This window comes from Schistocerca americana, chromosome 4 (genome assembly GCF_021461395.2).
Source record: "Schistocerca americana isolate TAMUIC-IGC-003095 chromosome 4, iqSchAmer2.1, whole genome shotgun sequence".
NCBI classification, from domain to species: domain Eukaryota; kingdom Metazoa; phylum Arthropoda; class Insecta; order Orthoptera; family Acrididae; genus Schistocerca; species Schistocerca americana.
The window spans coordinates 575,955,200-575,967,240 of record NC_060122.1 but is presented as its reverse complement, the minus strand read 5'-3'; the positions used below and the strand labels follow the sequence as shown (position 1 = coordinate 575,967,240).

At 42.8% G+C, this 12,041-nt stretch overlaps 1 protein-coding gene and 1 pseudogene across 1 annotated transcript in view; both read left to right on the top strand.

Annotated features, from left to right (window-relative positions):
- The window catches only part of LOC124613623 (nephrin-like), a 441,549-nt gene that overhangs the window by 119,621 nt on the left and 309,887 nt on the right, over positions 1 to 12,041 (top strand). The window lies entirely within an intron of this gene.
- LOC124614401 lies at positions 9,172 to 9,289 on the top strand (annotated as a pseudogene).

Genomic DNA, 12,041 nt, shown 5'->3' with positions numbered 1-12,041 from the left:
TTCTGTTCTCCCCTGCCTGGGCTCGTCCTGATCACTGCTGCCGGCCGCGGTGGTCTCGTGGTTCTAGGCGCTCAGTCCGGAGCCGCGCAACTGCTACGGTCGCAGGTTCGAATCCTGCCTCGGGCATGGATGTGTGTGATGTCCTTAGGTTAGTTAGGTTTAAGTAGTTCTAAGTTCTAGGGGACTGATGACCACAGATGTTAAGTCCCATAGTGCTCAGAGCCATTTGAACCATTTTTGAACCTGATCACTGCTACACACCTAGGTTCCGATATTTTGATACATGATAACAATCCCCTTCCATTCTAACACAAAGGAACACTTAATAAGCAGCACGGACAAAAGTGAGGGTAAATTTCAGGGCTCACAAGTCTAAACTTGTTCTCAAAAGGCATTAGAAACAAAAAAAATATTAATGTTGTACAACACTGTCAGGGCACTGTGAAGTTTATTGTTTCTCCTGCAGCTTGAACATTTGTGTAAAGCTCCATTTCTCTTTGCAGTTCTCCGTTCTTGCAATCTCATACACAGACCTGTCATTGCCAGAAAATAACACAACAATTAAGAGGTCCATTAGTTTAGGATAGCGTTAAACTTAGACATGTACTCCAAGTTCACTGTGACCCTGGTTTTCTTTTTGTTTGTTTCAGTGCCTGCACAATTGCGCATACACAGCCCATTACCACCACTGTAAATTTAGCGTTAAGTGAGTCGTAGTAGGGAAAGGATGATCGAAGTTGTGAGACACAGTAATTTAATTAATTTCATATAAATATTTTTGAAGGTTCACAGTCACCCAGGAGTATAATTATTCTGTTACGGAGTGTGAAGTTTATTTATTTGAAAATGGCAAGTACTAACGACATTTCACTAACGTAAGGGGCTATACGGAACTAAATCGTAAAAGTGACGTAAGTCACTTTCGTGATGAAAATGATTTTGAGGATGATACTACTGCAGCGGTTAAGGACTTGGTGAAACTGGGAACTCCGCCTTATCTTCACACAGCAATGAAGAAAATGCAGTCGTCCATGGTAAGAACTGTTATTGTCGTCCATATTCCAAGAGTGTAAATACTGAGTGAAAGGAGTTATGAATAAATGAAGACATCTAAAAGAAATTCGTTTAAACATTGAGGGAATAAATTCTCAATACCAAAATACAGTTTCTCTGCCTCGTGATGGCTGGGAGTTGTGTGCTGTCCTTAGGTTAGTTAGGTTTAAGTAGTTCTAAGTTCTAGGGGACTTATGACCACAGCAGTTGAGTCCCATAGCGCTCAGAGCCATTTGAACCATTTGAACCAAAATACAGTAAATGTAATGTAATGAAATTCTGGGACTGCGTTTGGCTAGGTATATAATTTAAAACGATTAACGTTGCAAGATCACAGTTGGTGCTAGAGCTCGATAATCCATTGCAAATGTGAAATGCTCGTACATTAGTAATCGGTGTAGTTGCCAGAATGTTGAGTTCCAGCATGCAGACGGGTTTGCATTGTCATGTACAGGTAGCGGACGTCAGTTTGTGGAATTGAGTTCCATGCTTGTTGTACTTGGTTGGTCAGTATAGGGATGGTTAGCGCGTTTTGTAGATGGAGATATCGTCCCACTGTGTCCCAAGTGTGCTCGATTGGCGAGCATCTGGTGACCGAGCAAACCCATGATACGTGACGACACCACCATAGAGCGTGAGAGGTGACAACAGCGGTATATGAGATAGCATTATCCTCTTGGAAAGCACCACCTGGACTGCTGTTCATGAATGGCAGTACGACAAGTCGAATCACCATACAGACGTACAAATTTGCAATCAGGGTGCATGGGATAGCCATGAGAGTGCTCCTGCTGTCATAAGAAATCGTACCCAGGTCATAACACTGTGCGCAGGTCCAGTGTGTCTAGCACGTAGACTTTGCTTGCGAGTCAGGTGGCCTCCTTCTAACCAAAACGTGACCATCATTGGTACCGAGACAGTACCAGCTTTCGTCAGGAAGCACAACAGACCTCCACCCCACCCTCCAAAGAGCTCTCGCCTCACCCCACTAGACGGCAATTGGCGTTGGATTCGGGTCGCTGTATTGCACGGTACAGGGCGTCTGACACGGATTTCCCTGAAGTAACAGTTCGCTGTGTCACTATTGTGCTGAAATTTCTGCTGCATATGCAGTACGAAACGCTAGTCCCATAGGCTTAACACGATGGTCTTCCCTCTCGGTAGGGTGTGACGATCAGTTTTCTTCGCGACTGCACATTCTCGTCGCCATCGCTGCCAGCAGCGACGTACAGTGGCTGCATTCCGGTCAAATCCTTCTGCGGTATCGCAGAAGGAACATACAGATTAATGTAGCCTTATTACCCGACCTCGTTCAAACTCAGTGACGAGTTGATGATAGCGTCCTTGTTGTCTTACCGGCATTTTTGACTAACATCAAGTCAATTGAAGTCAAGTCAGGTTCAGTCGCAAAGGTAACTAACGCTCACGGTCGTTACAGTGTGTATTTAAAGCAAACCATACGTGCATCGCCACAGTGATGATACTAACACAACCAACTCTTATGCCACTCTTACGCAACTGGTGCGAAATTCGAATAGACAAAAACATTCCGACGTTTATGTCTCACAAACACTTCTTGCGCCTTTTTTCCATCAGTGTATTTGCATTTCATTAAATAAATAGCATCTTCGTCTAATTGAACTGGAAATAAAGTCTTTTGATCCGGATCACTTTCGGGTTTCTTTCTTGAAACATTTCCATGGTAGTTTTTACTTTCGAATTTTGGATGTATTAATACTAATATTGATTGAAAAAGTGCCTGGGTTTAACACACGAGAGCCCAATGTAATTATAAAATGTTCTGTTTCCAGGGAGACTCTCCACAAAATAATCGGTGGTTACCGTGACCAATTTGTACGCTCTGTTTGATAATTTAGGAGGTACTCGGGTTTATGATATTTCATTCGAATAGCCGAAATTTCATGTGGCGCAGAACACAGGTCGATTAGAAAGAGATCAAGCTGTGTTATCTACTCGCGCTGTCTATCGGAACCGCTGACGTTAGTCAGATACGTATCGCAGGAGTGCGAGGCCAACCGGCACTCTGCGGGCGGTGCCCTGCGCTGCCGTATCCTTGGGCGAGCTGTCGGCTGTCAGAGCTGGCAGGCACTGCCCGTGTGCCAGCACAGCGCCCTGTGGTGGCCACGGAGCGTATCGGCTTTTCATCTGACAGGCCACTCACGGTCGCTGGAGTGGGGTGCGGAAAACCATATCGTCAGCCGAAACGAAGGATCTCCAAACATCAGCACCGACCGACACCAATATTCGTTCGTGAGGTGTATACGTTTTTGTTGCAGTGATGTACAGTCTGGTAATAAGTGTGGATATAGGTGAATCGCCACTGCCATGAACAACGAATCATGTGTTGCTGTGGTCTTCAGTCCAGACACAGGTTTGGTGGAGCTCTCCGTGCTACTCTATCCTGTTCAAGTTGGCTCATCTTGAAGTATGTACTGCAACCTACATCCTTCTGAAGCTGCTTAGTGTATTCAAGTCTTGGTCTGCCTCGACGATTTTTACCCACTACGCTGCCCTCCAATACTAAATTGGTGATCCCTTGATGCCTCAAAACATGTCCTACCAACCGATCCCTTCTTCTAGTCAAGATGTATCACAAATTCCTCTTCTCCCCAATTCTATTCAGTACCTCCTCATTAGTTGCGTGGTCTTTCCATTAAATCTTCAGCATTGTTCTGTAGCACCATATTTCGCAAGCTTCTATTCTCTTCTTGTCCACACTATTTATCCTCCATGTTTGATTTCAATACATGACTCCATACAAATCCTTTCAGAAAAGACTTGCTGACACTTAAATCTAAACTCGATGATAACAAATTTCTCTTCTTTAGTAACGCTTTCCTTGCCAGTGACAGTCTACATTTTATATCCTTCGACCATCATCTTATATTTTGCTCCCCTAATACCAAATCTCATCTACTACTTCAAGTGTTTCATTTCCTAATCCAATTCCCTGAGCATCACCTGATTTAATTCGACTGCATTCCATTATCCTCGTTTTGCTTTTCTTGGTGTTCATATTACATCCTCCTTTCAAGACACTGTCCATTCCGTTCAACTGCACTTCCAGGTCGTATGCTGCCTCTACCGGAATGACAGTGTCATCGGCAAAGTTTTAATTCCTTCTCCAAGGAAATTAATTCTTATTCCAAATTTTTCTTTTGTTTCCTTCACTGCTTGCACAATATACAGATTGAATAGCGTAGGGGACAGGCTAAAAACCTGTCTCATTCCCTTTCCGACCACTGCTTCCCATTCATGCCCCTTACCTCTTATAACTGCCATCTGGTTTCTATACAAATTGTAAATAGCCTGTGGTTTCCTGTATTTCACCCCTGCCACCTTCAGAATTTGAAAGAGAATATTCCAGTCAACATCTTCAAAAGCATTCTCTAAGTCTACGAATGCTAGAAATGTACGTTTGCCTTTGCTTAATCTATCTTATCAGATATCTTAGGATCAGTATTGCCTCACGTGTTCCTACATTTCTACGGAATCCAAACTGATCTTCCCCAAGGTCGGCTTCTGCCAGTTTTTGCATTCGTCTGTAAAGAAATTCTTATTAGTATTTTGCAGCTATGACTTATTAAACTGATAGTTCGATAATTTTCACTCCTGTCAACACCTACTTTATTTGGGATTGGAATAATCATATTCTTCTCTAAGTCTGAGGGTATTTCACCGCCTCATACATTTTTCTAACCAGATGGCAAGTTTTGTCAGGGCTGGCTCCCCAAAGGCTATCAGTAGTTCTAATTGAATGTTGTCTACTCCCGGGGCATTGTTTCGACTCAGGTCTTTCAGTGCTCTCTCAAACTTGTCACGCAGTATCGTATCTCCCACTTCACCTTCATTTAATTTCTTTTCCATTCCCACAATATTGCCCTGCAGTACATCGCCCGTGAATAGACTCTTTATGTACTGCTTCCACCTTCCTGCTTTCCCTTCTTTTCCGTCCGAGCTCTTGATATTCATGCAAGTGGTTCTCTTTTCTCCAACGGTCTTTTTAAGTATCCTGTAGGCAGTATCTATTTTATCCCTAGTGATATATGCCTCTAAATCCTTACATTTGTACTCTAGCTATCCCTGTTTGGCCATTTTGCACTTTCTGTCAATGTCATTATTGAGACACTTGTATTCCTTTATGCCTACTTCATTTACTATACTTTTATATTTTCTCCTTTCGTCAGTTAAATCCAATATCGCTTCTGTTACCGAAGGATTCCTACTAGCCCTCGTCTTTTTACCTACTTGATCCTCTGCTGGCTTCACTATTTGATCTCTCAAATCTAACCATTCGTCTTCTACTGTATTTCTTTCCCCGTTCTTGTCAATTGTTCCCTAATGCGCTCTCTGAAACTCTCTGCAGCCTCTGGTTTAGTCAGTTTATCCAGGTCCCATCTCCTTAAATTCCCACCATTTTGCAGTTTCTTCAGTTTTAGTCTACATTTCAGAACCAATAAATTGTGGTCAAAGTCCGCATCCGTCCCTGGAAATGTCTTACAATTTAAAACCTGGTCACTAAATCTCTGTCTTACCATTATATAGAGTATCTGAAATCTTTCAGTGTCTCAAGGCCACTTCCACGTATATAACCGTCTTTCATGATTCTTAAACCTAGTGAGAGCTATGATTAAGTTATACTCTGCCAAAAATTATACCAAGCACCTTCCTGTTTCATTCCTTATCCCCAGTCCATATCTCCTACCAGTTTTCTTCTTTTCCTCCGCCTAGTATTGAATGCCAGTCTCCCATGACTATTAAATTTTCGTCTCCCTTCACCATCTGAATAATATCTTTTATCTTAGCATACATTTCTCCAATCTCTTCGTCATGTGCGGAGCTAGTTGTCATATAAACTTGTAATAATGTGGTAGGAGTGAGCTTCGTGTCTATCTTGGCTACAATAATGCATTCGCTATGTTGTCCGTAATAGCTTACGCGGGCTCCTTCTTTACCCCTACTTCATTTTGTATTAATAACCCTATATTCCCCTGACCAAAGGTCTTCTACCTCCTGCCAACGAGTTTCACAAATTCTCACTTTATCTAGCTTTAACCTATCCATTTCCCTTTTTAAATTTTCCAACCTACCGGCCCGATTAACGGATCTGACATTCCACGCTCCGATCCGTAGAACACCAGGTTTGTTTCTCCTGACAAAGACGTCCTCCTGTGTAGTCCCCGCCCGGAGATGCGAATGGAGTACTATTTTACCTCTGGAATACCATAACGTTCACGTTTAAGTGTAAAGTTGATCAATCTACACTAAGATGACTAAAGTCTTATTATAGTGCTATGCTCGTATGGAGATGGCGCTAATATCGCTTACACAAAGTATGAAATTACAGTGCATTTCTACTCAGGTGGTTCAAGTGGAAAGGTTTCCGACTTGGTTATGGCCGCACTACGGATATGAACATACTTCGACCGCGGAATGGTAGATGGAGACAGAAGCATGGGACATTCCATTTCGGATATAGTTAGGGAACTGAATATTCTCAGATCCACAGTGTCAAGAGTGTGCCAAGAACACCAAACTTCAGACATTATCTCTCACGACGAACAACATTCTGGTTGATGACTTTCACTTAACGACCGAGAGAGCAGCGGCCTCTGCGTAGAGTTGTCAGTGCTAACAGGTAAGTAAAACTGTGTGAAATAACCACAGAAATCAACGTGGGACGTACGACGAACGTACCCGTTACGACAGTGAGGCGCAATTTGGAGTTAATAGGCTATGGCAGCATACAACTGATGCGAATGCCGTTGATAACAGAGTGTCAACTCCTGCAGCGCCTCTCCTGGGCTCATGACCTTATCGGCTAAATCCTAGAAGACTGGAAAACAATGACCTGATCAGACGAGACCCGATATGTTCGTAAGAGCTGATGGTAGGGTTAGAGTGTGGCGCAGATCCCACGAAACTCTGGACGCAAGTTGCCAACAAGGTGCAAGCTGGTGGTGGCTCCGCAACCGTGTGGGCTGTGTTTACATGGAACTGACTGAGTCTTCTGCTCCAAATAAACCGATAATTGACTAGATTAGATCATACAAATCCGACGTCGAACGTAGACGGTTGTATCATTAATGTGACTGAACCTTGTATGTTCAGCTTAAATAGGGATATTGCCAGTATTTATGTCTTTCTCCCACGGAAGTGGTAATAGGATAAAGGTCTAAAGCTTACATGGTCTGAAATATCTTATGGGGAAATTGGGAGTTATACCCTTTTTGCACCGAGGTCTTCAATTATGGACGCCTATAGAGACAACTTGGCTCAATATTATTTCTACAGGGGACTTCCAACGACTTGTTGAGGCGATGGCACGTCGAGTTGCTACACTACCAGGACGATAGGAGGTCCGACACGTTGATAGAATGTACCCCATGATTTTTGTCACCCGCATATTTATCTGACATTTAATGTGACTCTGTGCTGTGCCATTAATTTTTAGGAAATGCTACGACAAGTCATGTTTCATATTCAAAATTAAACGTTTAACACACTGAAAGAACGGTGACGTAGTGACAGTGCTAGCGAAAACACTTTCAAATTTTCAGTGAAATTAGTACACTTCTATAGAAATTAAGTCGTCAGATTCCTCACAACATTCGAACCAAAACGCAAAAAATCATTAGTAGAAAAAAATACCATCTTCCACATATGGTGATTTACGTTCCGGTATGGCTCCGTCTAGCTCCTTACGCGGTTCTTGAGACAGGCTGACGCCATCCACTGCTCTCATGCTTTCGCCGTTTTGGGATGCTACAACAAATAATACTGGAATGACTTTCTGCGCCGATAGTGCCTCAAAGCCAATTACAGACACCGGCCGGCGCGTTACGTGGATTTTAAACCAACGCATAAAACAGGAAGAAAGTACGCTCATGGGGGGACTCTATAATCTCATACAACGTATAAATCGTAGGTACCGTTTTGTTTCGCCAATCCTTGTAAAGCGAATAATGGAATGATTGAAATTGCCATCCATACGATTTTAAAAATCTGATCTTGTGCCCCGTCTCGGATGTTCTTTTCGTCGAATGTGCCTTAAAACATAAAATTCCCTTTCTTAGCTTTCTTCGAAATTGAGGGGATTGCTCTTACAAGGGATGTACCCCACCTAGAGCATCTAAAACCGAATAAGTGATCTTAGGATGGGGAAGTGTGTCTCTTCTATCAACCACCGACGTGAGATATGTGTGAAATACTGGATTTGAGTACAATCAATGTTTGAAAGCAGACAGAAAAAGCAAGTCGCTGAAGAGAAATACTGTGTAACAGACAGTTAAAACTAGCAGATTCAAAAGGGATGCGTATGAAGTATTATCTGGCAAAAAGCGAATTATTTGCTTACAGAGTGAAACTTCTCAAAGTAGAAGTTGCTGTATTATGATACGTCCCGTATTCGTCACTCAAGTGCAACTTCAGATTGTCAGTGAAGTGATTAGACCACACGGAAATGGGGCAGCACAAGACGAAAACCTCGATAAATCTATCACTGTGGCCTTTGGCATAGAGGTACTGCAGTAAAGATAAGTGGAAGATGACGACAAGTTGACCTTCTGCTACCACAACAAAGGGAACATTCGACAATATTCTCGGACGTCCTCGTACTTTCTTGAACATTCACGAACCTTCCGGAAGATTCTACAATATTCTGGAATATTATATAACATTCTTGAACATTTTAATTTACATGGAACGTTGTGGTTGGTCTTGGCCCCTTGGTCACCAGTTCCCACTCATGAGAGGTTCGCTGGTGCGATGCCTGCTTTTGACACCCCTATCTTGCAATCCAAACCCTGTATTCCGAACCGATACCTTCCCGTCAGAGTATTAGCCTACCGCTCATGCGACTTAGGAGAGGTCATAAACGCGTCTCAGATATAATTATTCATTTGGTAATTTTTTTTCTTATCTGCAAGTGTACTAGTTTTCCATAATAATAAATCTCTCACGTTTACAGTTGTTTGACTGTATTCCATTTACGTATATGCAGAGTCTGCTCGTATTTTGGAATATTGAACGTAATCCTGAGAATCGCTTTAAGTTATTGAAATGGAACCTCATTTCATATAGGTTTTATTTCGGGTTGGCAACGGCCTTACCGCAGTGGATACACCGGTTCTCCTCAGATCACCGAAATTAAGCGCTGTTGGGCGTGGCCGGCACTTGGATGGGTAACCATCCGGGCTGGCACGCGCTGTTGCCATTTTTCGTGGTGCGCTCAGCCTCGTGATGCCAATTGAGGAGCTACTCAACTGAATAGTAGCGGCTCCGGTCAAAGAAAGCCTTCGTAACGACCGGGAGAGCTGTGTGCTGACCACACGCCCCTCCTATCCGGATCCTCAGGTGAGGATGACATGGCGATCGGATGATCCCGATGGGCCACTTGTGACCTGAAGACGGACTGCTTATTTACGGTTAAAGGTGGGTGTGAGGTATCCTGACATGAGTGACCACCCCTTTCATTTTGCGTTAATGAAGACTTTGTGTGACTCCAAAACTGATAGCAGGCCAGTCGATCACCATTCAATGGATGATCACGAGAACTTTAGCGATATATCATGCAATAACTTTAACAAATTAAAGTTACATTTTCCTAACGCGATTATCTTATTTTGTATTCTACATTTTAGGCATTGTGTGGCGCTGTGAGGCTCGGATTTTGGACAGATCATACCGTATATTCCATCAACCAAGCGGCATTGTTAATGACAGTCGTGCAAACAAAAATGGGACCGCTGCGTTCAAGATGATTCAGTCCCGCACACAAAGAAAGGCCGTCTAGTGTACTTGCAAGAAAAATTATCCCCGTCATATGTCCATACAATACATCGAAGAGTTTCTCAAGCTTTCACTGTTTTGGGATGCTACAGCAAATAATGCTGGAATTTCATATGAAAACGCTATGTTCGACTGCTACAGTGACATCTGTGTGTTAGTTTGTTGCCAAAATTACTCAGTCGTTGTTGAAGTTTGAATAAAACCTTTATCAATATTACAACCTGCAGCATGGGCTTTTTCGATAAGGCATTGAACACAACACACTAATTTTTGGGATTACGCGTGAATGTGACTCACAGTGGGTTCGTTTAGAAACAGCGATTGTCTGTTATGAGTCTTGCTATCCTAATAGCTTCAATGGTCTGGAAGGTTGTAACAGCTCGTGCTCCCGTGTCGAGTTTGTATATCAGTCTTCCCTCAGCATGAAATGCTGACAGATACCACACAACCACGTAATTAGAGAGACTGTCCCGTTAACGTAATGTCTAGTTTTTGAAAGTATAGCAATATGAACCGCTTCTCTGAGCTTCCCACTTCCACTGAAGAAAACTACGAAGCTCTTAGGTATTATCCAGAAAGATAAAAGTTTAGTTTTTAAATCTGTCTCCTAACTGGGGTAGTGACACCTCGGGGTGAACAGAGAATGAGAGCGCAGGAAAAGAATGATTTCGGTAGTTATGGTTTAATTTGTACATATCGCCTCTAATTTTGGATAGCTTACTCTTTACTCATCCAGTATAGGTCTCTTATTATTGTACTGTCTTCTGATTGAAAGTTTTTGCAAACGCCATCTGAACATGAAGCACTTCGCTATAGTTGTATCATGAATTAATTCATGTAACTCAAGAGATATGAAATCTTATTGATTACCACGTTTTCGTTCTGAACATCTCATTAAGTGCTTTTGCGAACTTTCAGCAGGCACAGGAATTTTATTGCTTCCATAGTATCTGTTCTAGAAATACCAAAATTATTTCGTAGGCTTTCACGGCCAGCGTTGTCTTCAGTTGAAACTTCCGGGCTGAGAGGCCGTGGTATAGAATTTCCACCTGACGTTTCGTCTCCATCTGCGGGAGACATCTTCTGAGGTCGTCCGGCTACTGCCCTCTTTTTATGTTTCAAAGGCGTCATCATTCTCGATTAAGAGTAATCGATTGTCATTCTGCTGGCGGAACGCCGACATCCATATTTTGTCCAACTTAATACTTCCTGTTTTCTATTAAAATTGTTATGGTGTTTGTGAATTTCTATTGCTTCTCTATAAATGCGAGCATGTTCGTGCTAGAACGCTTGCCTCATTAAATTTAATTTTGCGATTCACATCTCGAAAAACATGCTCAGCTACGGCCGATTTTTCGATGTGTCCTAAGCGACAGTTCTTTTTATGTTCGGCTAAGCGCGTGTTTACACTTCTTTTCGTTGATCCAATATATAGTTGTCCACAACTGCATTGCATTTTGTATACCCGAGATGTTGGTAGGGGATGTCGGGCGTCTTTTGCTGTTATTAAATATTCCTTAATCTTCTTGGTGAGTCTGAAGATTGTTTCGATCCCATACTTAGCCCGCACTTTCCCGACACGGTCAGTGACCTTATTAATGAACGGTAGGAAAACTTTTCCAGTAGGTGACTGTTTTTGCTCTGGACTACTGGCTTCTTTTCTTCTTTGATGGAGGTCTCGATCAATTTCCTTGCTGGTATATCCGTTTTTCATGAAGGCTGACCGTAGGCGACTCAGTTCATTTTGTAAGTAAGCCGGCTCGCAGATCTTGTTGGCTCTGTCCACCAAGGTTTTCATGACACCTCGTTTTTGCCTATGATGATGGTTAGATTCCTTGTGGAGGTATCGATCCGTGTTTTTTCTGTATTCCTTGTGGCCCAGCGTACCACCCACCCGTTTAATTACCGACACATCCAGGAAACTGAGTCGGCCGTTGCTCTCTTTCTCCATCGTAAACTATCTTCGGGTTAATGCCGTTCAGATGCACTAAGAAGACATCCAACTCTTCTTCACCATGAGTCCACACTACAAATGAGTCATCAACATAGCGGTACCATTTAGCAGGCTTTTTACTGGCAGTCTGCAGCGCTCGCTGTTCGAAGATCTCCATAAATAAATGGGCAACAGCTGGGCTGAGAGGGCTTCCCATCGCCACCCCGTCGATCTGTTCGTAAAA